Source organism: Salvelinus alpinus, unplaced genomic scaffold, assembly GCF_045679555.1.
Source record: "Salvelinus alpinus unplaced genomic scaffold, SLU_Salpinus.1 scaffold_64, whole genome shotgun sequence".
In the NCBI taxonomy this organism is placed as follows: Eukaryota; Metazoa; Chordata; class Actinopteri; order Salmoniformes; family Salmonidae; genus Salvelinus; species Salvelinus alpinus.
The window spans coordinates 1-20,397 of NW_027256005.1; the positions used below are offsets into that span (position 1 = coordinate 1).

General features: G+C 41.1%; 13 non-coding genes and 2 pseudogenes across 13 annotated transcripts; all 15 read left to right on the plus strand.

Annotated features, from left to right (window-relative positions):
• Window positions 1-152: 152 nt before the first annotated feature.
• Window positions 153-316, plus strand: LOC139567193 (U1 spliceosomal RNA). The gene has a single exon (XR_011673253.1). It is a non-coding gene; the product is annotated as a U1 spliceosomal RNA (small nuclear RNA).
• Window positions 317-979: 663 nt separating this feature from the next.
• On the plus strand, window positions 980-1,098 carry LOC139567186 (5S ribosomal RNA). Its single transcript, XR_011673246.1, has one exon. It is a non-coding gene; the product is annotated as a 5S ribosomal RNA (ribosomal RNA).
• Window positions 1,099-1,809: 711 nt separating this feature from the next.
• LOC139567207 (U1 spliceosomal RNA) lies at window positions 1,810-1,938 on the plus strand (annotated as a pseudogene).
• A 607-nt stretch (window positions 1,939-2,545) lies between these two features.
• LOC139567190 (5S ribosomal RNA) lies at window positions 2,546-2,664 on the plus strand. Its single transcript, XR_011673250.1, has one exon. It is a non-coding gene; the product is annotated as a 5S ribosomal RNA (ribosomal RNA).
• A 331-nt stretch (window positions 2,665-2,995) lies between these two features.
• LOC139567203 (U1 spliceosomal RNA) lies at window positions 2,996-3,159 on the plus strand. Its single transcript, XR_011673262.1, has one exon. It is a non-coding gene; the product is annotated as a U1 spliceosomal RNA (small nuclear RNA).
• Window positions 3,160-5,857: 2,698 nt separating this feature from the next.
• Window positions 5,858-5,976, plus strand: LOC139567194 (5S ribosomal RNA). Its single transcript, XR_011673254.1, has one exon. It is a non-coding gene; the product is annotated as a 5S ribosomal RNA (ribosomal RNA).
• Window positions 5,977-6,687: 711 nt separating this feature from the next.
• Window positions 6,688-6,851, plus strand: LOC139567200 (U1 spliceosomal RNA). Its single transcript, XR_011673259.1, has one exon. It is a non-coding gene; the product is annotated as a U1 spliceosomal RNA (small nuclear RNA).
• Window positions 6,852-7,515: 664 nt separating this feature from the next.
• Window positions 7,516-7,634, plus strand: LOC139567206 (5S ribosomal RNA). Its single transcript, XR_011673265.1, has one exon. It is a non-coding gene; the product is annotated as a 5S ribosomal RNA (ribosomal RNA).
• Window positions 7,635-8,345: 711 nt separating this feature from the next.
• On the plus strand, window positions 8,346-8,509 carry LOC139567201 (U1 spliceosomal RNA). Its single transcript, XR_011673260.1, has one exon. It is a non-coding gene; the product is annotated as a U1 spliceosomal RNA (small nuclear RNA).
• Window positions 8,510-9,174: 665 nt separating this feature from the next.
• LOC139567209 (5S ribosomal RNA) lies at window positions 9,175-9,293 on the plus strand. The gene has a single exon (XR_011673266.1). It is a non-coding gene; the product is annotated as a 5S ribosomal RNA (ribosomal RNA).
• A 711-nt stretch (window positions 9,294-10,004) lies between these two features.
• On the plus strand, window positions 10,005-10,146 carry LOC139567208 (U1 spliceosomal RNA; annotated as a pseudogene).
• Window positions 10,147-17,114: 6,968 nt separating this feature from the next.
• On the plus strand, window positions 17,115-17,278 carry LOC139567196 (U1 spliceosomal RNA). Its single transcript, XR_011673256.1, has one exon. It is a non-coding gene; the product is annotated as a U1 spliceosomal RNA (small nuclear RNA).
• Window positions 17,279-17,942: 664 nt separating this feature from the next.
• LOC139567210 (5S ribosomal RNA) lies at window positions 17,943-18,061 on the plus strand. The gene has a single exon (XR_011673267.1). It is a non-coding gene; the product is annotated as a 5S ribosomal RNA (ribosomal RNA).
• A 711-nt stretch (window positions 18,062-18,772) lies between these two features.
• LOC139567192 (U1 spliceosomal RNA) lies at window positions 18,773-18,936 on the plus strand. The gene has a single exon (XR_011673252.1). It is a non-coding gene; the product is annotated as a U1 spliceosomal RNA (small nuclear RNA).
• Window positions 18,937-19,599: 663 nt separating this feature from the next.
• LOC139567187 (5S ribosomal RNA) lies at window positions 19,600-19,718 on the plus strand. Its single transcript, XR_011673247.1, has one exon. It is a non-coding gene; the product is annotated as a 5S ribosomal RNA (ribosomal RNA).
• The last annotated feature ends 679 nt before the right edge of the window (window positions 19,719-20,397 follow it).

The following is a 20,397-nucleotide window of genomic DNA, read 5'->3' on the forward strand; positions in this document are numbered from 1 at the left end:
ACAACTTTTTCACCACTCTGTCTGCAAGTGCATTCCTAAACGGCATTTCACGCAGGTCGAAGTGATGTGATATTATCAGAACACAAAGTGGTTACCGTTAGACGAAAATGTTGGCACTGGAGAGACTTGCCCTCCACCGATGTATATAAGTCATACTTACCTGGCAAGGGAGCTACCGTGATCAAGAAGGCGGTTCACCCAGGGCGAGGCTCAGCCATTGCACTCTGGTTGTGCTGACCCCTGCGAATTTCCCAAATGTGGAAATCTCGATTGCATAATTTATGGTAGTGGGGGACTGCGTTCGCGCTCTCCCCTGATGTCTTGTATGATGATAAACCTTGAGGTTGACTTGTGCGTATGGAGATCTTTGAAGTCAGTTTTGAAAGAGATTTTCTGGACCAATTGAAAGGTGGACTAATCAAAAGGTGGAAACATTTGTTTGTAGCGAAACATTGTTGGCATTTTGTGGAAACATCATGTTGCCAAATGCAGCATGGTATTTATGCCACGCTGGTACTTCAATCAAGAGATAGTTGAGAAGCCGCTCTAACCCCACCCCCAGTCATGATGTGTCATACGCGCCCCATGCGCTTACAATATGAAATTGTCCATACATGCGCTCCTCCTTAGCACAGAACAATGCAATAGTTTTTCAACATTCAGAGCTTTTGTGTATTTATTCTGGCTAGTAGGCTAGCTGCATGGGAAATTGTTGCTAATGATGTATTTGTCAGAAGTCATTGTATTTGTCCATTTTTTCCCACAAGGCTGAAATATGTGCCCTCGCTTTGAAATGTTAGCAAGGTTTGTTTGTATTTCATCCAACTATCTGTGCTAAAAAGTGATGGCTACAGTATATGTAATTCTTCCCCTTTTTGAGTGACCCAAAGCTCAAGCTGCTTATCTAATTGGTGAAAATGCAATGTCTGTTTATCAGACTCACTTTGACTCTATATGGTGTACCAAGAGTTGTTCCTTCGCTTACGGCCTTACCTACCTGAATACACCCGATCTCGTCTGATCTCGGAAGCTAAGCAGGGTCGGGCCTGGTTAGTACTTGGATGGGAGACTGCCTGGGAATACCAGGTGCTGTAAGCATTTTGTCCACTAGGGTGTGCTCTTGCATTATTTAATCAGCAACACTGCCTTGTAGTAAGCGTTTGATGCTGAATTGACTAAATTCAGCTTATATGGGCTAGTCTCCCCTGCCCTTTTAATACGATCAAAGTTCCTTGTGTTGTCAGGGAGCAACTGCCTTTTATTTATAAGACAAATAAGAATATTGTTACTGAATGCAGCTTGTGTGTGCTTTGTGCTCCCTCGCCCTGTTCAAATGATCAGAGGAATTAATGCTGGTGAGGAGAGGAACTGGACTGATGTCTGATGGCCCTGTGTTTTCCATGGTGGAATTACAACCCTTCTTTTACGGAGTAAATCAAAAGCACAAGAGAATGTGAGATGTTATCGATAATAAATCAATTGGTTTCATGCATTTGTCTGTGTGTGTGTCTGAATGTGATTGTATTTCGTCATATCGCATACATTTGTGATATCAGACAGGTTAATTAAGATATTAAAAAGTCATTGGTGATTTTTTCTACAGTGTTGCATGATGGGAATCTAGTGGTTCACTGATATAATCTAGTAAACAAAATAAACAACTTTTTCACCACTCTGTCTGCAAGTGCATTCCTAAACGGCATTTCACGCAGGTCGAAGTGATGTGATATTATCAGAACACAAAGTGGTTACCGTTAGACGAAAATGTTGGCACTGGAGAGACTTGCCCTCCACCGATGTGTATAAGTCATACTTACCTGGCAAGGGAGCTACCGTGATCAAGAAGGCGGTTCACCCAGGGCGAGGCTCAGCCATTGCACTCTGGCTGTGCTGACCCCTGCGAATTTCCCAAATGCGGAAATCTCGATTGCATAACGCGTTCACGCTCTCTCCTGATGTCTTGTTTAATCATAAACCTTGAGGTTGACGGCTTGTGACATTGAAAGGTGGAGAATGCTCGTAGCAAACTTGTTGCATTTTGTGGAAACATCATGTTGCAAATGCAGCATGGTATTTATGCCACGCTGGTACTTCAATCAAGAGATAGTTGAGAAGCCGCTCTACCCCCAGTCATGATGTGTCATACGCCCATGCGCTTACAATATGAAATTGTCCATACATGCGCTCCTCCTTAGCACAGAACAATGCAATAGTTTTTCAACATTCAGAGCTTTTGTGTATTTATTCTGGCTAGTAGGCTAGCTGCATGGGAAATTGTTGCTAATGATGTATTTGTCAGAATTCATTGTATTTGTCCATTTTTTCCCACAAGGCTGAAATATGTGCCCTCGCTTTGAAATGTTAGCAAGGTTTGTTTGTATTTCATCCAACTATCTGTGCTAAAAAGTGATGGCTACAGTATATGTAATTTCTTCCCCTTTTTGAGTGACCCAAAGTTCAAGCTGCTTATCTAATTGGTGAAAATGCAATGTCTGTTTATCAGACTCACTTTAACTCTATATGGTGTACCAAGAGTTGTCCCTTCGCTTACGGCCTTACCTACCTGAATACACCCGATCTCGTCTGATCTCGGAAGCTAAGCAGCGTCGGGCCTGGTTAGTACTTGGATGGGAGACTGCCTGGGAATACCAGGTGCTGTAAGCATTTTGTCCACTAGGGTGTGCTCTTGCATTATCTGAATGTGATTGTATTTCGTCATATCGCATACATTTGTGATATCAGACAGGTTAATTAAGATATTAAAAAGTCATTGGTGATTTTTTCTACAGTGTTGCATGATGGGAATCTAGTGGTTCACTGATATAATCTAGTAAACAAAATAAACAACTTTTTCACCACTCTGTCTGCAATTGCATTCCTAAATGGCATTTCACGCAGGTCGAAGTGATTTGATATTATCAGAACACAAAGTGGTTACCGTTAGACGAAAATGTTGGCACTGGAGAGACTTGCCCTCCACCGATGTGTAAAAGTCATACTTACCTGGCAAGGGAGCTACCGTGATCAAGAAGGCTGTTCACCCAGGGCGAGGCTCAGCCATTGCACTGAGGCTGTGCTGACCCCTGCGAATTTCCCAAATGCGTAAATCTCGATTGCATAATTTATGGTAGTGGGGGACTGCGTTCGCGCTCTCCCCTGATGTCTTGTTTGATGATAAACCTTGAGGTTGACTTGTGCTTATGGAGATCTTTGAAGTCAGTTTTGAAAGAGATTTTCTGGACCAATTGAAAGGTGGACTAATCAAAAGGTGGAAACATTTGTTTGTAGCGAAACATTGTTGGCATTTTGTGGAAACATCATGTTGCCAAATGCAGCATGGTATTTATGCCACGCTGGTACTTCAATCAAGAGATAGTTGAGAAGCCGCTCTAACCCCACCCCCAGTCATGATGTGTCATACGCGCCCCATGCGCTTACAATATGAAATTGTCCATACATGCGCTCCTCCTTAGCACAGAACAATGCAATAGTTTTTCAACATTCAGAGCTTTTGTGTATTTATTCTGGCTAGTAGGCTAGCTGCATGGGAAATTGTTGCTAATGATGTATTTGTCAGAAGTCATTGTATTTGTCCATTTTTTCCCACAAGGCTGAAATATGTGCCCTCGCTTTGAAATGTTAGCAAGGTTTGTTTGCCAATTCAGTTTGTCCGTGATGTGTACACCGAGGAACTTAAAACTTTCCACCTTCTCCACTATTGACCCGTCGATGTGGATAGGGGGGTGCTCCCTCTGCTGTTTCCTGAAGTCCACAATCATCTCCTTTGTTTTGTTGACGTTGAGTGTGAGGTTATTTTCCTGACACCACACTCCGAGGGCCCTCACCTCCTCCCTGTAGGCCGTCTCGTCGTTGTTGGTAATCAGCCTACCACTGTAGTGTCATCCGCAAACTTGATGATTGAGTTGGAGGCGTGCATGGCCACGCAGTCGTGGGTGAACAGGGAGTACAGGAGAGGGCTCAGAACGCACCCTTGTGGGGCCCCAGTGTTGAGGATCAGCGGGGTGGAGATGTTGTTACCTACCCTCACCACCTGGGGGCGGCCCGTCAGGAAGTCCAGGACCCAGTTGCACAGGGCGGGGTCGAGACCCAGGGTCTCGAGCTTGATGACGAGTTTGGAGGGTACTATGGTGTTAAATGCTGAGCTGTAATCGATGAACAGCATTCTCACATGGGTATTCCTCTTGTCCAGATGGGTTAGGGCAGTGTGCAGTGTGGTTGCGATTGCGTCGTCTGTGGACCTATTGGGTCGGTAAGCAAATTGGAGTGGGTCTAGGGTGTCCGGTAGGGTGGAGGTGATATGGTCCTTGACTAGTCTCTCAAAGCACTTCATGATGACGGAAGTGAGTGCTACGGGGCGGTAGTCGTTTAGCTCAGTTACCTTAGCTTTCTTGGGAACAGGAACAATGGTGGCCCTCTTGAAGCATGTGGGAACAGCAGACTGGGATAAGGATTGATTGAATATGTCCGTAAACACACCAGCCAGCTGGTCTGCGCATGCTCTGAGGACGCGGCTGGGAATGCCGTCTGGGCCTGCAGCCTTGCGAGGGTTAACACGTTTAAATGTTTTACTCACCTCGGCTGCAGTGAAGGAGAGCCCGCAGGTTTTGGTAGGGGGCCGTGTCAGTGGCACTGCACCGTCCTCAAAGCGGGCAAAAAAGTTGTTAAGCCTGTCTGGGAGCAAGACATCCTGGTCCGCGACGGGGCCGGTTTTCTTTTTGTAATCCGTGATTGACTGTAGACCCTGCCACATACCTCTTGTGTCTGAGCTGTTGAATTGCGACTCGATTTTGTCTCTGTACTGGGACTTAGCCTGTTTGATTGCCTTGCGGAGAGAATAGCTACACTGTTTGTATTCGGTCATGCTTCCGGTCACCTTGCCCTGGTTAAAAGCAGTGGTTCGCGCTTTCAGTTTCACGCGAATGCTGCCGTCAATCCACGGTTTCTGGTTTGGGAATGTTTTAATCGTTGCTGTGGGTACGACATCGTCAATGCACTTCCTAATGAACTCGCTCACCGAATCAGCATATTCGTCAATATTGTTGTTGGACGCGATGCGGAACATATTCCAATCCGCGTGATCGAAGCAGTCTTGAAGCGTGGATTCAGATTAGTCGGACCAGCGTTGAACAGACCTGAGCGCGGGAGTCGGCGCGATGCATGAAGAAACCAGCTGGCTGCACCGACTCCGTTAGCGTCCCTTGAGTTAGCCATGTTTCCGTGAAGCAGAGCACGTTGCAATCCCTGATGTCTCTCTGGAATGCTACCCGTGCTCGGATTTCATCAACCTTATTGTCAAGAGACTGGACATTGGCGAGTAGTATGCTAGGGAGTGGAGCGCGATGTGCCCGTCTCCGAAGCCTGACCACGAGACCGCCTCGTTTGCCCCTTTTTCGGCGTCGCACAGGGTCGCCGGCTGGGATCAGATCCATTGTATTGGGTGGAAGGCAAAACACTGGATCCGTTTCGGGAAAGTCATATTCCTGGTAGGAACGATGATGAGTTGACGTTAATCGTATATTCAGTAGTTCCTCCCGACTGTATGTAATGAAACCTAAGATTACCTGGGGTACCGATGTAAGAAATAACACATAAAAAAACAAAATACTGCATATTTTCCAAGGAACGCGAAGCGAGGCGGCCATCTCTTTTCGGCGCCGGAAGTTTAAGTTTATTTCATCCAACTATCTGTGCTAAAAAGTGATGGCTACAGTATATGTAATTTCTTCCCCTTTTTGAGTGACCCAAAGTTCAAGCTGCTTATCTAATTGGTGAAAATGCAATGTCTGTTTATCAGACTCACTTTGACTCTATATGGTGTACCAAGAGTTGTTCCTTCGCTTACGGCCTTACCTACCTGAATACACCCGATCTCGTCTGATCTCGGAAGCTAAGCAGGGTCGGGCCTGGTTAGTACTTGGATGGGAGACTGCCTGGGAATACCAGGTGCTGTAAGCATTTTGTCCACTAGGGTGTGCTCTTGCATTATTTAATCAGCAACACTGCCTTGTAGTAAGCGTTTGATGCTGAATTGACTAAATTCAGCTTATATGGGCTAGTCTCCCCTGCCCTTTTAATACGATCAAAGTTCCTTGTGTTGTCAGGGAGCAACTGCCTTTTATTTATAAGACAAATAAGAATATTGTTACTGAATGCAGCTTGTGTGTGCTTTGTGCTCCCTCGCCCTGTTCAAATGATCAGAGGAATTAATGCTGGTGAGGAGAGGAACTGGACTGATGTCTGATGGCCCTGTGTTTTCCATGGTGGAATTACAACCCTTCTTTTACGGAGTAAATCAAAAGCACCAGAGAATATGAGATGTTATCGATAATAAATCAATTGGTTTCATGCATTTGTCTGTGTGTGTGTCTGAATGTGATTGTATTTCGTCATATCGCATACATTTGTGATATCAGACAGGTTAATTAAGATATTAAAAAGTCATTGGTGATTTTTTCTACAGTGTTGCATGATGGGAATCTAGTGGTTCACTGATATAATCTAGTAAACAAAATAAACAACTTTTTCACCACTCTGTCTGCAAGTGCATTCCTAAATGGCATTTCACGCAGGTCGAAGTGATGTGATATTATCAGAACACAAAGTGGTTACCGTTAGACGAAAATGTTGGCACTGGAGAGACTTGCCCTCCACCGATGTGTATAAGTCATACTTACCTGGCAAGGGAGCTACCGTGATCAAGAAGGCGGTTCACCCAGGGCGAGGCTCAGCCATTGCACTGTGGCTGTGCTGACCCCTGCGAATTTCCCAAATGCGGAAATCTCGATTGCATAATTTATGGTAGTGGGGGACTGCGTTCGCGCTCTCTCCTGATGTCTTGTTTAATCATAAACCTTGAGGTTGACTTGTGCTTATGGAGATCTTTGAAGTCAGTTTTGAAAGAGATTTTGTGGACCAATCGAAAGGTGGACTAATCAAAAGGTGGAAACATTTGTTTGTAGCGAAACATTGTTGGCATTTTGTGGAAACATCATGTTGCGAAATGCAGCATGGTATTTATGCCACGCTGGTACTTCAATCAAGAGATAGTTGAGAAGCCGCTCTAACCCCACCCCCAGTCATGATGTGTCATACGCGCCCCATGCGCTTACAATATGAAATTGTCCATACATGCGCTCCTCCTTAGCACAGAACAATGCAATAGTTTTTCAACATTCAGAGCTTTTGTGTATTTATTCTGGCTAGTAGGCTAGCTGCATGGGAAATTGTTGCTAATGATGTATTTGTCAGAAGTCATTGTATTTGTCCATTTTTTCCCACAAGGCTGAAATATGTGCCCTCGCTTTGAAATGTTAGCAAGGTTTGTTTGTATTTCATCCAACTATCTGTGCTAAAAAGTGATGGCTCCAGTATATGTAATTTCTTCCCCTTTTTGAGTGACCCAAAGTTCAAGCTGCTTATCTAATTGGTGAAAATGCAATGTCTGTTTATCAGACTCACTTTGACTCTATATGGTGTACCAAGAGTTGTTCCTTCGCTTACGGCCTTACCTACCTGAATACACCCGATCTCGTCTGATCTCGGAAGCTAAGCAGGGTCGGGCCTGGTTAGTACTTGGATGGGAGACTGCCTGGGAATACCAGGTGCTGTAAGCATTTTGTCCACTAGGGTGTGCTCTTGCATTATTTAATCAGCAACACTGCCTTGTAGTAAGCGTTTGATGCTGAATTGACTAAATTCAGCTTATATGGGCTAGTCTCCCCTGCCCTTTTAATACGATCAAAGTTCCTTGTGTTGTCAGGGAGCAACTGCCTTTTATTTATAAGACAAATAAGAATATTGTTACTGAATGCAGCTTGTGTGTGCTTTGTGCTCCCTCGCCCTGTTCAAATGATCAGAGGAATTAATGCTGGTGAGGAGAGGAACTGGACTGATGTCTGATGGCCCTGTGTTTTCCATGGTGGAATTACAACCCTTCTTTTACGGAGTAAATCAAAAGCACAAGAGAATGTGAGATGTTATCGATAATAAATCAATTGGTTTCATGCATTTGTCTGTGTGTGTGTCTGAATGTGATTGTATTTCGTCATATCGCATACATTTGTGATATCAGACAGGTTAATTAAGATATTAAAAAGTCATTGGTGATTTTTTCTACAGTGTTGCATGATGGGAATCTAGTGGTTCACTGATATAATCTAGTAAACAAAATAAACAACTTTTTCACCACTCTGTCTGCAAGTGCATTCCTAAACGGCATTTCACGCAGGTCGAAGTGATGTGATATTATCAGAACACAAAGTGGTTACCGTTAGACGAAAATGTTGGCACTGGAGAGACTTGCCCTCCACCGATGTGTAAAAGTCATACTTACCTGGCAAGGGAGCTACCGTGATCAAGAAGGCTGTTCACCCAGGGCGAGGCTCAGCCATTGCACTGTGGCTGTGCTGACCCCTGCGAGTTTCCCAAATGCGGAAATCTCGATTGCATAATTTATGGTAGTGGGGGACTGCGTTCGCGCTCTCCCCTGATGTCTTGTTTGATGATAAACCTTGAGGTTGACTTGTGCTTATGGAGATCTTTGAAGTCAGTTTTGAAAGAGATTTTGTGGACCAATCGAAAGGTGGAAACATTTGTTTGTAGCGAAACATTGTTGGCATTTTGTGGAAACATCATGTTGCGAAATGCATAATGTTGCGAAATGCAGCATGGTATTTATGCCACGCTGGTACTTCAATCAAGAGATAGTTGAGAAGCCGCTCTAGCCCCACCCCCAGTCATGATGTGTCATACGCGCCCCATGCGCTTACAATATGAAATTGTCCATACATGCGCTCCTCCTTAGCACAGAACAATGCAATAGTTTTTCAACATTCAGAGCTTTTGTGTATTTATTCTGGCTAGTAGGCTAGCTGCATGGGAAATTGTTGCTAATGATGTATTTGTCAGAAGTCATTGTATTTGTCTATTTTTTCCCACAAGGCTGAAATATGTGCCCTCGCTTTGAAATGTTAGCAAGGTTTGTTTGTATTTCATCCAACTATCTGTGCTAAAAAGTGATGGCTACAGTATATGTAATTTCTTCCCCTTTTTGAGTGACCCAATGTTCAAGCTGCTTATCTAATTGGTGAAAATGCAATGTCTGTTTATCAGACTCACTTTGACTCTATATGGTGTACCAAGAGTTGTTCCTTCGCTTACGGCCTTACCTACCTGAATACACCCGATCTCGTCTGATCTCGGAAGCTAAGCAGGGTCGGGCCTGGTTAGTACTTGGATGGGAGACTGCCTGGGAATACCAGGTGCTGTAAGCATTTTGTCCACTAGGGTGTGCTCTTGCATTATTTAATCAGCAACACTGCCTTGTAGTAAGCGTTTGATGCTGAATTGACTAAATTCAGCTTATATGGGCTAGTCTCCCCTGCCCTTTTAATACGATCAAAGTTCCTTGTGTTGTCAGGGAGCAACTGCCTTTTATTTATAAGACAAATAAGAATATTGTTACTGAATGCAGCTTGTGTGTGCTTTGTGCTCCCTCGCCCTGTTCAAATGATCAGAGGAATTAATGCTGGTGAGGAGAGGAACTGGACTGATGTCTGATGGCCCTGTGTTTTCCATGGTGGAATTACAACCCTTCTTTTACGGAGTAAATCAAAAGCACAAGAGAATGTGAGATGTTATCGATAATAAATCAATTGGTTTCATGCATTTGTCTGTGTGTGTGTCTGAATGTGATTGTATTTCGTCATATCGCATACATTTGTGATATCAGACAGGTTAATTAAGATATTAAAAAGTCATTGGTGATTTTTTCTACAGTGTTGCATGATGGGAATCTAGTGGTTCACTGATATAATCTAGTAAACAAAATAAACAACTTTTTCACCACTCTGTCTGCAAGTGCATTCCTAAACGGCATTTCACGCAGGTCGAAGTGATGTGATATTATCAGAACACAAAGTGGTTACCGTTAGACGAAAATGTTGGCACTGGAGAGACTTGCCCTCCACCGATGTGTATAAGTCATACTTACCTGGAAGGTGGTTCACCCAGGGTGAGACTCAGCCATTGCACTCTGGCTGTGCTGACCCCTGCGAATTTCCCAAATGCGGAAATCTCGATTGCATAATTTATGGTAGTGGGGGACTCCGTTCGCGCTCTCTACTGATGTCTTGTTTAATGATTAACCTTGAGGTTGATTTGTGCTTATGGAGATCTTTGAAGTCAGTTTTGAAAGAGATTTTGTGGACCAATTGAAAGGTGGACTAATCAAAAGGTGGAAACATTTGTTTGTAGCGAAACATTGTTGGCATTTTGTGGAAACATCATGTTGCGAAATGCAGCATGGTATTTATGCCACGCTGGTACTTCAATCAAGAGATAGTTGAGATGCCGCTCTAACCCCACCCCCAGTCATGATGTGTCATACGCGCCCCATGCGCTTACAATATGAAATTGTCCATACATGCGCTCCTCCTTAGCACAGAACAATGCAATAGTTTTTCAACATTCAGAGCTTTTGTGTATTTATTCTGGCTAGTAGGCTAGCTGCATGGGAAATTGTTGCTAATGATGTATTTGTCAGAAGTCATTGTATTTGTCCATTTTTTCCCACAAGGCTGAAATATATGCCCTCGCTTTGAAATGTTAGCAAGGTTTGTTTGTTTTTCATCCAACTCTCTGTGCTAAAAAGTGATGGTTACAGTATATGTAATTTCTTCCCCTTTTTGAGTGACCCAAAGTTCAAGCTGCTTATCTAATTGGTGAAAATGCAATGTCTGTTTATCAGACTCACTTTGACTCTATATGGTGTACCAACAGTTGTTCCTTCCCTTACGGCCTTACCTACCTGAGTGAGCACTTCCTGTTTGGAAAGTGAGACAGGTGCAGGTGATTGAGCTGTGAGTGAGTGTTTGTTTGCTTGAGAGTGTTTGCTTGAGAGCTTTTTTGGTTATTTTTCAACGTTTTTTGAAGATTAATTTTGATTTGTGCATTTGAATACATTTAAGTTTGGTTCGTTTTTCCCCCCCTTTGCAGTTTTGCTGCTTGGGGGAGAGGTTTTTGGTCTTATTTTTGTTTTACTATGACGGACAACATGGCAATGGCTAATGGAATGGACAAGGACAAAGAAAATGCGCAACGGAAGAAACATGGAGATGAAGGAGGAATGAAATATGGAAAAGAATTTACGGTGGCAGTGGAGTTGATGGGAGAAGATAAAGTCACAACGATGGAATTGCTACGTGCGATTAAAGAGGTGTGTGGGGAGGTGGTGGGATGTAGAGTAAAAGGAGAAAGAAAGTACGAGGTCACGATGAGAAATGGAAAAGGAAAAGAGCGCTTAATGGATGGCTTCATGATTAAAGAAACAAGAATTATGGCAAGAGATATGGTTTCCAATGAACTTATAGTCTCTTTCATGAATCTGCCTGTATATATGGAAGACAGTGCTATATTGGCCAAGCTATGTAGCTGGGGTGTATCAGCAGTCTCGGACATCAGGAGGAGAGTTTGGCCGGGGACGGATATAGCAGATGGCACGAGATACTGCAAAGTAAAATTTACTGATACTGTGAAATCATTGCCGTACTCTACAAAGTTTGACACACTTGAAGGTGGAGAGTACTTTCGAGTTATACATGATAAGCAGGTCAGAGTTTGTAGGCTTTGTATTCAGCCTGGGCATATTTTGAAGGACTGCCCTGAATTCAAATGTTATAAGTGTGGGAAGCAAGGGCATTATGCAAGAGAATGTGTAGGTGGAAAGGAAAGGGCATTTTGCGAAGGATGTCGCATGAGAGCTGACGAGTGCAACTGTGGAGAGGTTGTGAATGAGGAGGGGAGCCAGGATCTTTTTGTGGAGGCTGATGTATCACCCCGAGCAGAAGAAGACGATGGAGGAGAGGACGTGGTGGAGGGTGGAGAGACGGAGAAAAGAAGAGGGGAGAAGATGGAACAGAAGACGGATGAAATAGGGGGCAGTATGGATTCAGAAATAAGAAGAGGGAGTTTTCAGGAGGAGGGCGGGAGTGGGCTGGGTGGAGGCACTGGGGACTCACAGTTTTTGGGGGGGGCCTCGGGATATGTGGGTGCTTCGGAAGGAGGTGAAGTGGAGCGGAGTGGGATGCTGACAACTATACAGGAGACGCAAATGGATACAGGCAGCACGACAGGCACAGGAAAGGAGAATTCGAGTTGGTTGGAAGAGATGGATTTGGAGTCAATTTCAGATTCAGAAGACATGGAAAAGATTGATAGAACAAGGGGAGGCTACAGGAAGAGGAAAGCGGCGTTGGGGGTGAAAAAGGACGAAAAAGGAAGAAAACATGACAAAAGGTAGAGGATAATGAGAAAATATTTTTTCTTTTTATTATTTATTGGGATGGTTAATTTTATGTCAATCAATGCGAATGGTTTAAGAACAATGGAAAAATTTCAAAGAATAGTTAAAATGAAGAATTCGGATATTTTATGCCTGCAAGAAACACATTGGGACAATGTATGTATTTTAGAAGTAAAAAAAATATGGAGAGATTTTATTTTTGTTAACAATGGCAGGGGGAATTCAAGTGGGGTTGCTATTTTATTGAGGAAAGATGTGGTGGATAATGTGAAACAGATATATAATGATAATAATGGGAGGATTTTAATTTTAGATTTTGAATATATGAGCATGGTTTTTAGAGTAATAAATATTTATGCGCCTAATACTGAAATAGAGCGCAAAGATTTATTTTTCGAAATAGGAAAATGGTGTGAGGGAAACTGTATTGTAGTTGGGGATTTTAATGTTAAAATGGATAGACTGGATATGACAAGAGGAGCTATTTTTAGAAGTGATGTATCTAGGGGGGTTTTAAAGAAGATGATGTTAGAAAAAGGAATGATTGATATATGGAGAGAGGAAAATCCAGAAAAAAGAGAATTTTCTAGAAGGCAGGTGGTTTTAGGGGATTTGAAACAAACGAGGATAGATCTGGTTTTAGTAAAAGAAGGTTTAAGGAATTTTATGAAAGATATTAAGTATGTTTTTACAACTTTTAGTGATCATGCAGGTTTAACATTTTCAGTGGGATTAGATAAGGAAAGAACAGGGGGTGGAATATGGTGTATGAATGCAGGGTATTTAGGAGATGAGGAATATGGGAAACAACTTAAATCTTTGATAGAATGTGAAATGGAGGATAAGCAGAAAGAGAATGATAAGTGTTTATGGTGGGAAAAGGTTAAGCAAAAAATTAAAGTTTTTAGTATAAGATATGCAAGGAAAAAGAGAGGTAGGATGAAAAGAGAAGAAAATGAGTTGAGAGCTAAATTGGATGAAGAAATGAGGAAGTGTGACAGTGAACCTAATTATAATATAGATAAGTTTTTGGAATTAAAAGCACAATTGACTAAATATGAAATAGATAAGTGTAAGGGTGCAATTATAAGAAGTAAGGCAAAGTATGTTTTGGAGGGGGAGAAATGTACTTCATTTTTTCTTGGTTTAGAGAAGAATAAACAGAGGAGAACATATATTAGAGAGATCGAAAATATAAAGGGTGAAGTTGTCAATGATTATGTAGAGGTTTTAGAAACAGTGCAGAATTTTTATAAGGATTTATTTAAGAAAGGGGAGGTGGATGAGGGGTGTGTAAAGGAGATATTGGATAGTGTGGATGTGCAAATTAATGTAGAAGATAAACAAATGTGTGATGGGAAGATAACATTGACTGAAGTTAAAGATGCGATTAAGGGGTTACAAGTAAATAAGAGTCCTGGAGTAGATGGAATAATTGCAGAGTTTTATAAAATATATGCCTGTTTTTTAGCACCTATTTTATTGGAAGTTTATCAATATATGGAGGATAATGATAGTATTTCAGAATCTATGGTGACAGGGCTGATAACAATTTTATATAAAAATAAGGGAAGCAAATTAAAACTGGAGAATTATAGGCCAATTAGTTTATTAAATTCGGATTATAAGATTTTAGCTAAGATACTGGCAAATAGAATGAAGCAAGTTTTAAATGATATTATAGCACCTACACAGAATTATAGTGTGCCTGGGAGAGATATTGCTGATACAATTAATACAATTAGAGATGTGATAAATAAAATGAATCATGATAAGATGGGGGGAATTGTTTTAAGCATAGATTTAAATAAAGCTTTTGATAGGGTGGAACATGATTTTATGTTTAGGGTAATGGATAAATATGGTTTTGGTAACAGAATAATAGGATGGATAAAATTATTATATAAGAAGGCAAAAAGTAGGGTGAAATGTAATGGGGTTTTAACCGATTCTTTTATTCTTGAGAGATCTGTGAGACAGGGGTGCCCTTTATCAGCTTTATTATTTGTTTTATCGGTAGAACCTTTAGCAGCATTTCTTAAAAAAGATAATCTTATAAATTGTGTACAGACTCCGCAAGGAGGTTTTAGTTTGATTCATCAATACGCAGATGATACCACTATAACAGTTAGAGATGAGGGTAGTGTAAAAAGGGTGATGGAATGTTTTAAAGTATATGGACAAGCATCGGGTGCAAAGGTTAACATGGAGAAGTCAGTAGTAATGTATATTGGGAAGATTAATGAGGGGAATTTTCCTTTTAAAGTGGTTAAAGATTATTTTAAGGTGTTAGGAGTGTTTTTAGGGGTGAAGGAAATGGAAGCTAGGGATTTGACATGGAGTGGTGTAATAAATAAAGTTAGAAAGGTGGTAAATATGTGGAGGGGGAGGTCTTTGAAATTAAAAGGGAAAGTAATTGTCATAAATTCATTGTTGATGTCAATTTTTATTTATGTAATGAATGTTTTGGATATGCCAGAATGGGTTTTATCTGAAATGAATAAAATTGTAGTTGATTTTTTATGGGAAGGGAAGGGGGTGAAAATAGCTTTTAAAACTTTGATTGCAGGTTATGAGGAGGGGGGTTTGAAGTTGGTAGATTTAAGTGTAAGGAAAACAGCAATTAGAGTAAAAATGGTACGGAAATATTTATTTGGTGAATTGGATTATGGGTGGAAAAGGTTTTTTAAAGAGTATTTGCAGGAGGTTGGGAGGATGGGGGACAATGGTTTATTGATGAGTATGAAGAAAGAAATGTTAGGTAATATACCTTTGTTTTATAGAGAAGTGTTTGAGGCTTGGGGGCAGTTTTTACCAAATGTTTATTATGAATGTACCATTTTAGAAAATATTTTAAATCAGCCGATATTTTTAAATCCAAAGATAAAGTGCAATAATATGATGTTGTTTTGTAAATATTTTATGAGGGCTGGGATGAGGCAGATAGGTGACATAGCATATGAGGTAATTCCTGGGTTTCTTCCATTTCCGGCTATATATGATAATGTGGTTGAAGTAGATGAAGAGATAAGTAAAACTACTGTGGAGAATATGTATAAGAAAATATTAGGATGTATTCCTGGGGAGTGGGTGATTTTAATAAATAAAGAGGTGGTCAAAAGATCTAGGGGTTTACCGGTTTTATATTATGAAAGTAATGGGGAGAAACATGATTTATCAGGTTTAAAAGTTAAAATGGTTTATAGAAAATGTATTTTAAAAGAGATAAAAGTTCCTGCTTCGGAAAAAGTGTGGTCTAGGGTGTTTCCAAATATGGATGTGAAATCAATATGGAAGAATGTAAATGTAAAATGTAATTTTATAGAATGTGAAGACAATGATTTTAAAATGAAACATAATAGGATTTTTACAAATGTGGTTTTGCATCAAATAAATAGGGATATTAAAAGAGAATGTGATATTTGTGGTACGGGGGTGGAAAATTTTATGCACTTTTTTGTTGAATGTAGTAGGTTGAAAGATTTTCACGAGTTTTTAAAGGGGCTTTTAGTAAAACATTGGGGAGAAGAGATTTTTACTGGGGTGGAGTGGAGGAGGTTGTTTCTTTTTGGTTTAAATGGGAAAAGTAAAGTTTTAAATTTTAATTTGGTGAATTTTATACTGAGTCATGCTAGATATGCGATAAGATTAAGAAGGAATCTAGGTCATTATGAAGGGAAAATTGTGAGTGTGGAAGGTTTTTTTAGCAGGATTTTAGAGAAAGATATAGAGATAATATATAGATACGGTGGAGGAAATTTTGAAAAATTGTTTGTGTGGGGGAGTACTTTTATTGAAATTCTGTCAAATGGAAAACTTGTATTTAATTATTAATTGGTTTTAGTGAAGGATTGTGATTTTAATTGTTTTTCATTTTTTTTTTTCAGATTTTGAAAAAAGGGTGAATTGTTCATCCTTATTTATTATTGACTGAATGTTGTAAATAATGATTGTTTTTCATAATAAAAGATAAAAAAAAAAAAAATACACCCGATCTCGTCTGATCTCGGAAGCTAAGCAGGGTCGGGCCTGGTTAGTACTTGGATGGGAGACTGCCTGGGAATACCAGGTGCTGTAAGTATTTTGTCCACTAGGGTGTGCTCTTGCATTATTTAATCAGCAACACTGCCTTGTAGTAAGCGTTTGATGCTGAATTGACTAAATTCAGCTTATATGGGCTAGTCTCCCCTGCCCTTTTAATACGATCAAAGTTCCTTGTGTTGTCAGGGAGCAACTGCCTTTTATTTATAAGACAAATAAGAATATTGTTACTGAATGCAGCTTGTGTGTGCTTTGTGCTCCCTCGCCCTGTTCAAATGATCAGAGGAATTAATGCTGGTGAGGAGAGGAACTGGACTGATGTCTGATGGCCCTGTGTTTTCCATGGTGGAATTACAACCCTTCTTTTACGGAGTAAATCAAAAGCACAAGAGAATGTGAGATGTTATCGATAATAAATCAATTGGTTTCATGCATTTGTCTGTGTGTGTGTCTGAATGTGATTGTATTTCGTCATATCGCATACATTTGTGATATCAGACAGGTTAATTAAGATATTAAAAAGTCATTGGTGATTTTTTCTACAGTGTTGCATGATGGGAATCTAGTGGTTCACTGATATAATCTAGTAAACAAAATAAACAACTTTTTCACCACTCTGTCTGCAAGTGCATTCCTAAACGGCATTTCACGCAGGTCGAAGTGATGTGATATTATCAGAACACAAAGTGGTTACCGTTAGACGAAAATGTTGGCACTGGAGAGACTTGCCCTCCACCGATGTGTATAAGTCATACTTACCTGGCAAGGGAGCTACCGTGATCAAGAAGGCGGTTCACCCAGGGCGAGGCTCAGCCATTGCACTGTGGCTGTGCTGACCCCTGCGAATTTCCCAAATGCGGAAATCTCGATTGCATAATTTATGGTAGTGGGGGACTGCGTTCGCGCTCTCCCCTGATGTCTTGTTTGATGATAAACCTTGAGGTTGACTTGTGCTTATGGAGATCTTTGAAGTCAGTTTTGAAAGAGATTTTGTGGACCAATCGAAAGGTGGACTAATCAAAAGGTGGAAACATTTGTTTGTAGCGAAACATTGTTGGCATTTTGTGGAAACATCATGTTGCGAAATGCAGCATGGTATTTATGCCACGCTGGTACTTCAATCAAGAGATAGTTGAGAAGCCGCTCTAACCCCACCCCCAGTCATGATGTGTCATACGCGCCCCATGCGCTTACAATATGAAATTGTCCATACATGCGCTCCTCCTTAGCACAGAACAATGCAATAGTTTTTCAACATTCAGAGCTTTTGTGTATTTATTCTGGCTAGTAGGCTAGCTGCATGGGAAATTGTTGCTAATGATGTATTTGTCAGAAGTCATTGTATTTGTCCATTTTTTCCCACAAGGCTGAAATATGTGCCCTCGCTTTGAAATGTTAGCAAGGTTTGTTTGTATTTCATCCAACTATCTGTGCTAAAAAGTGATGGCTACAGTATATGTAATTTCTTCCCCTTTTTGAGTGACCCAAAGTTCAAGCTGCTTATCTAATTGGTGAAAATGCAATGTCTGTTTATCAGACTCACTTTGACTCTATATGGTGTACCAAGAGTTGTTCCTTCGCTTACGGCCTTACCTACCTGAATACACCCGATCTCGTCTGATCTCGGAAGCTAAGCAGGGTCGGGCCTGGTTAGTACTTGGATGGGAGACTGCCTGGGAATACCAGGTGCTGTAAGCATTTTGTCCACTAGGGTGTGCTCTTGCATTATTTAATCAGCAACACTGCCTTGTAGTAAGCGTTTGATGCTGAATTGACTAAATTCAGCTTATATGGGCTAGTCTCCCCTGCCCTTTTAATACGATCAAAGTTCCTTGTGTTGTCAGGGAGCAACTGCCTTTTATTTATAAGACAAATAAGAATATTGTTACTGAATGCAGCTTGTGTGTGCTTTGTGCTCCCTCGCCCTGTTCAAATGATCAGAGGAATTAATGCTGGTGAGGAGAGGAACTGGACTGATGTCTGATGGCCCTGTGTTTTCCATGGTGGAATTACAACCCTTCTTTTACGGAGTAAATCAAAAGCACAAGAGAATGTGAGATGTTATCGATAATAAATCAATTGGTTTCATGCATTTGTCTGTGTGTGTGTCTGAATGTGATTGTATTTCGTCATATCGCATACATTTGTGATATCAGACAGGTTAATTAAGATATTAAAAAGTCATTGGTGATTTTTTCTACAGTGTTGCATGATGGGAATCTAGTGGTTCACTGATATAATCTAGTAAACAAAATAAACAACTTTTTCACCACTCTGTCTGCAAGTGCATTCCTAAACGGCATTTCACGCAGGTCGAAGTGATGTGATATTATCAGAACACAAAGTGGTTACCGTTAGACGAAAATGTTGGCACTGGAGAGACTTGCCCTCCACCGATGTGTAAAAGTCATACTTACCTGGCAAGGGAGCTACCGTGATCAAGAAGGCGGTTCACCCAGGGCGAGGCTCAGCCATTGCACTCTGGCTGTGCTGACCCCTGCGAATTTCCCAAATGCGGAAATCTCGATTGCATAATTTATGGTAGTGGGGGACTGCGTTCGCGCTCTCCCCTGATGTCTTGTATGATGATAAACCTTGAGGTTGACTTGTGCGTATGGAGATCTTTGAAGTCAGTTTTGAAAGAGATTTTCTGGACCAATCGAAAGGTGGACTAATCAAAAGGTGGAAACATTTGTTTGTAGCGAAACATTGTTGGCATTTTGTGGAAACATCATGTTGCGAAATGCAGCATGGTATTTATGCCACGCTGGTACTTCAATCAAGAGATAGTTGAGAAGCCGCTCTAACCCCACCCCCAGTCATGATGTGTCATACGCGCCCCATGCGCTTACAATATGAAATTGTCCATACATGCGCTCCTCCTTAGCACAGAACAATGCAATAGTTTTTCAACATTCAGAGCTTTTGTGTATTTATTCTGGCTAGTAGGCTAGCTGCATGGGAAATTGTTGCTAATGATGTATTTGTCAGAAGTCATTGTATTTGTCCATTTTTCCCACAAGGCTGAAATATGTGCCCTCGCTTTGAAATGTTAGCAAGGTTTGTTTGTATTTCATCCAACTATCTGTGCTAAAAAGTGATGGCTACAGTATATGTAATTTCTTCCCCTTTTTGAGTGACCCAAAGTTCAAGCTGCTTATCTAATTGGTGAAAATGCAATGTCTGTTTATCAGACTCACTTTGACTCTATATGGTGTACCAAGAGTTGTTCCTTCGCTTACGGCCTTACCTACCTGAATACACCCGATCTCGTCTGATCTCGGAAGCTAAGCAGGGTCGGGCCTGGTTAGTACTTGGATGGGAGACTGCCTGGGAATACCAGGTGCTGTAAGCATTTTGTCCACTAGGGTGTGCTCTTGCATTATTTAATCAGCAACACTGCCTTGTAGTAAGCGTTTGATGCTGAATTGACTAAATTCAGCTTATATGGGCTAGTCTCCCCTGCCCTTTTAATACGATCAAAGTTCCTTGTGTTGTCAGGGAGCAACTGCCTTTTATTTATAAGACAAATAAGAATATTGTTACTGAATGCAGCTTGTGTGTGCTTTGTGCTCCCTCGCCCTGTTCAAATGATCAGAGGAATTAATGCTGGTGAGGAGAGGAACTGGACTGATGTCTGATGGCCCTGTGTTTTCCATGGTGGAATTACAACCCTTCTTTTACGGAGTAAATCAAAAGCACAAGAGAATGTGAGATGTTATCGATAATAAATCAATTGGTTTCATGCATTTGTCTGTGTGTGTGTCTGAATGTGATTGTATTTCGTCATATCGCATACATTTGTGATATCAGACAGGTTAATTAAGATATTAAAAAGTCATTGGTGATTTTTTCTACAGTGTTGCATGATGGGAATCTAGTGGTTCACTGATATAATCTAGTAAACAAAATAAACAACTTTTTCACCACTCTGTCTGCAAGTGCATTCCTAAACGGCATTTCACGCAGGTCGAAGTGATGTGATATTATCAGAACACAAAGTGGTTACCGTTAGACGAAAATGTTGGCACTGG